Source organism: Haplochromis burtoni, unplaced genomic scaffold, assembly GCF_018398535.1.
Source record: "Haplochromis burtoni strain Fernald_Lab_line unplaced genomic scaffold, NCSU_Asbu1 Contig_612, whole genome shotgun sequence".
In the NCBI taxonomy this organism is placed as follows: domain Eukaryota; kingdom Metazoa; phylum Chordata; class Actinopteri; order Cichliformes; family Cichlidae; genus Haplochromis; species Haplochromis burtoni.
The window spans coordinates 30,057-35,000 of NW_024582973.1; positions in this window are offsets into that span (position 1 = coordinate 30,057).

Sequence of the window (4,944 nt, forward strand, 5' to 3'; positions counted from 1 at the left end):
TCTATCTCATGATCAATTAAAAATAAACCAAGTTGAATTTTAATTGAATGAGGGTCAGCACATGCTATCAGCAAATGCTTGTTTTTCTCAGTGGTAAAGCCACATAAAAGGAGACACTTGTTGTAAATGGGAGACATTTACTAAATAGCTAATGCTAGGTAATAAAAAAGAAGAAGTATTTAGACCTAGAGTTTTTCCAAAGATGAATGACATTTATGTGTAGATAATTAAAACCTAATGAAACACTGTTAGCCATTGTTATGGCTGTGTGAAGGCGGGCAGGAATGGCGGACCCAAGAGCAGGACTCCCGGAAGCAGACGTAAACTCAGAAACACTCAGCTTTATTGCTGGATTGCAACAGAACAGGAAACTAACTAAACCGAGAATGCAGGCGAGCTAGCAAACGGAACACACACTGTAAAATGAGGGATGATGTGACGACGAGCAGGGGAAGACGCAGATACTAAATACAAGAGGTGAACAGGACTGAGAGGAAACAGCTGGGAGACATGGCTGACACTGACTACACAGATGAGACGGTGGAGCACACAAAACTGAAAACACTGACGTAAGACACAGACCTTCAAAGTAAAACAGGAAGCTCAACACACATGCAGAGACAGACTCAAAACTGACTGAACAGGAACAGAGGGAGTACAGAACCAAAACCTAACAAATAGCAAATCTAAACAAAAGACATAACCAGAATAAACAAGAACATAAGATAATATAAACAAACACAAAACACTGAGTCATCAGACTCAGGACCATGACATCCATGACAGTATCCTGGAAATAGTTAGTCAGGATGGCTGACGCAGCTGCACTGTCATGGTACAATACGGTTCAATAAGAAGAGAAAGAACAGATGCTGATAAAAGTGTACAAAACAGACCAAATCTCGGCCAGAAGGAACTTACCACAAAATTACTTCCTTTTAGTTTAGGTTTTTGATCAGTAAATCAGATTTTGTACACTGTGCACTCTGTTACTGTTATTTTGTTTCATAAAATTACTCTCAGAAATATACAGTTGGGATATATGATTATAGAACAGCATTACTTGTGAGGTTAGGTTAGCTGTTTTTTTGCTTATAGCACTTGCATTACTATTCACCCCACACTAAAATAAAGGAATTCTATCACAAAAGGATTAGATCCATTAGAAATAAATTCTTAAACCCCAGCAATGTTATTTCACATTATTCTTATGCTGTGGAGAGCAACCAAGCTTCATTCATCCAATGTTTTAAAACCATAGATATAAGAAAAAATGTGCTTTGAAAGAGGGAAAGTAAAAGAGGGAGTCAAACTTAATGTCACCTTTCTACTAGAATCAGCATGAACTTTTTCTGCAATTTTTTCTGCACACATGATCCTGTTGCTGGTTCACTAACTATTCTGCTGTTTTGATAGATACTGACCACTGAGAACAAAAGAGCTGCAGTTTTGGAGACGCTCTGATCCAGTCCAGTTGTGAAGCCATCACAGTTTCGCCCATGTCAAACCATATGTCACCCACCAACAGGTGCCATGACTGAGAAATAATTACTGTTTATATATATATATATATATATCTCCCAGGAACAACATCGGAGATCTCTGTCCAGAAGAGTGCAGTCCCGTGAACAGCTAAGATACTACGCAGGACCCTCAAGCTCCCATGTGTAGAACGGCACTTTTTTGTATACATTTGTACATCACCTCAGTGGATTGTAAGTCAAACAGTCAAGTTGTGTTTAAAGGGCAGAATTTCAACTTTAATCTATAAGATTTAACAAAAGTATTTCACTCATTTTTGAGAATTACAGCCATTCTTACATGTGGTCCAGTTAAGTCTCACTGAGTGCACAGAGGGAATATTATTTTTTAAAAAGAGCATTTGTCTATACATTATAAATCAACAGCAAAAAGAGTGTCTACTGTGCTATTCAGTTTCATTTTTAAAACATGTCAATTTTATTTTCATCTACTAAAGATTAAAAATCAAATTACATGCGTGCAAATCAGGAAGCTCAAACTTTATTTTACACTGTTTGAGCTATAATCTAACATTTTGTTGTACAGTTTGCTGAAATTATCATACAGGAAAACCATCCGTTCTTGATCTGCTATGACTGCTAGTGAGCAAAAATGCCTTTGTTCAGTTTTAAGGCCACAAACTGACAGAACAAAGCCATTTCCTTGAATGCTGCTAGTTTTGAAGAGTCATTTAGAGTTTCATTAATGTCTGCCTCTTGATTTTTTTGTCCCTTTTTCTAGTTGGTTCTTTTAGTGTTTTAATAGCTCAGGACTTGAACTGATATATAAAAGCACTATAAAAGAAAAGAAAATGTATCTGCATACAGATTTGAAAACAAATTACATTAAATTGTCCTGTTAATCAGAAGTCCTAACTCTTTCTTTTTTCTTACTATCTTGGTTGTCCCTACTGATGCCAGGTGATACTTCTCCACTTTCCAGTGTGCTGATTACAGTCAGCCAGTTCACAGGAAACTAATCATCATAAATGGAGGCACTACTATGGGGTAATTTCTTGCTTTTTTAAGGCCATTTTTGCTCAGACAATGTTTTTTTTTTCACAATGGAGTAACTCAGGATGGCATAAAAGCATAAAAGATAGACCAAGTTGTCAGGGTGATAATATAAAGAGATGAACAGAAAAGTACAATTAAATAGTGACAACATTTAGCATGCAACACACATCCATGCATTTGCATTTCAGAGAATGGGAACTTTTAACATCCTGAAAGGTAACACACACACACACACACATAACAGCATACCTGTTGGACAGGCTTCCATCCTCAACAACTGTTTGCTTCATAGTTACAGAATCTTTCTTTCTTAATCAGATTAACTGGTGAGTTTATCTGATCAAAGAGAAAAGGGAACACAAGAGAATTAATGGTAACTTCTTACTGCTAAATTGCTCTTTATCTCCATCTATTGTTGCAGGTAATACATATATGCACAAACACACATCTGCTCACACACACCTGTCAAAGGAGACCATTGAGGATGGTAAGTGAGTTGGCTGCTGCCAAAATGGCCGCCTTTTGTTTACAAATCTCATTATCCTCTTCAGTTCATGGAGAATGCGATGAGTAATTACTCCACCAGTGAGCAAGTCACACGGTTGGTGTGAAATTCACACTCTAGTAGGGATGTATAATAGCTCTTGGTAAATACATACCACTTGCCGATGACTAGGCCATCACTCACAATAGAAAGTAATAAGGGTGTATGGATTCACAATATTCACCTGAATGCAAAAACGTATGCCGAGGGTTATCACTGAATATAAGCACCACCATGAATGTCGCTTTGCAAACTTATGTACTAAAAAATGATCTTCTTGTTTGCAAGGAGAATATTTGTTCTCTCGTCAATAAAAGCTCCCACACTCTTACAACAGAAGAATTAAAAATAACGCTTTTTGTTCATTTTGAACACCTGTGTGTCTGCTTAATGAAAGAAAAACAGGCTTACACACGACCACTGTGCAAGCACAATGAAATTACTGTGATTTTTTCCCCATTCTTTTAATATTTTAACACAACATGCATTCAAGTAAACACAAAAAGCATGTAGGATTTTGAATGTATACACATTAAAGACACAGAAAGTCTATGAAAGAATGTGTAGTGGGGGTTTTAAGTAAGAAAACATTCAGGCTAGCGTTATTTGACCCATAATTTAATTTTTGCAATATGGCAAACAAACCAGGAAGAATTATGTTAAATTTATAAAACATGTTTAATAATGCAGACAGCGAGCTTTGTTCTGACAGATTTCCATTTATTGTACATATGTATTCAATTAAAGCTTATATTTAAATATGGGTCATACCCAATGGAAATTGACCTTGTAACAAGAGCAGTGGTAATTTCTTGCTGTACTCTGTGCTATAAATTTGCTTAAAGAATACAAAATGGAAGTATTCACTCTTACTCACTTGATTTCAGAATAACAATTTATTGTTGCATACCAAAGCGGGAGCTCTCAGCAAATATAAAACTCACTGATGGCAAAACACTAACTTTAACTGTAAGACTTAGACTCATAGCGCTTTACACTATAATGACAAGGCATGTGCAATAAAATTTTACTATGTCTCAAATTATTTGCCATGAAATTAGGAGGATTTTATTCGTATTTGTGCATTTCTTTGGTGTCAAAAGCAACAGGTGACTGCCTGCATCAGCATGGGTAAAAGTATGAGTGAAAATAATGACTACCTCAATGTGTAAAGCGAGGATGTCACACATTATGTGTGTTTAGAGATGCAGAGTGCATAGAGAACAAAAGCTAACATGACAATGTGTATGTGAGCCATCAGAAAAAAACTAACAATGTATCAGCAAAAATTCAAATAATGTCTTGTGCATAATCGGTTAATATTTATGCTCCAGAGGATTCATAAAAGGGGTTTCCTCTATTGATGTTTCACTGTATAATGCCAAGCCTTTCATACATGGCTGAAATGTATGCAGGTTTCTTTTCTTTTTTTCACGGAAGCTCAGGCTCATGCTAATAGTTCAGAAAAGGGTATTCAAGATGAGATTATTTGTCGGCAGAAACACACTCTAGTTTTGCAGTTTCAACTGTACTAAAAGTACCTTGTAGAAAATAAAACAATTGCATTGTGCTAAAAAGCATCTGACACCAGATTGTTAACGCTGCAGCTCATCTAATTCCATCACTGCCTTGACAAAAAGACACCGACTACAGCTGTGACGCAAACTTCAGAGACATTCAGTCACAAAGCTTGCAAAACAGTTTATATCTGTAGGTAATGTGCAGAAAGATGATTGGATTTGGATTCAGGACACAGTGTTAGATACAAGACTTTTTTTTTCAGAGCAGCTTGGAATACCTCTTATCTCAAGCCTCCAAGCATGGATTTTTAACTTGCACTGTAAAGTTTTAATAGGGTGAAGT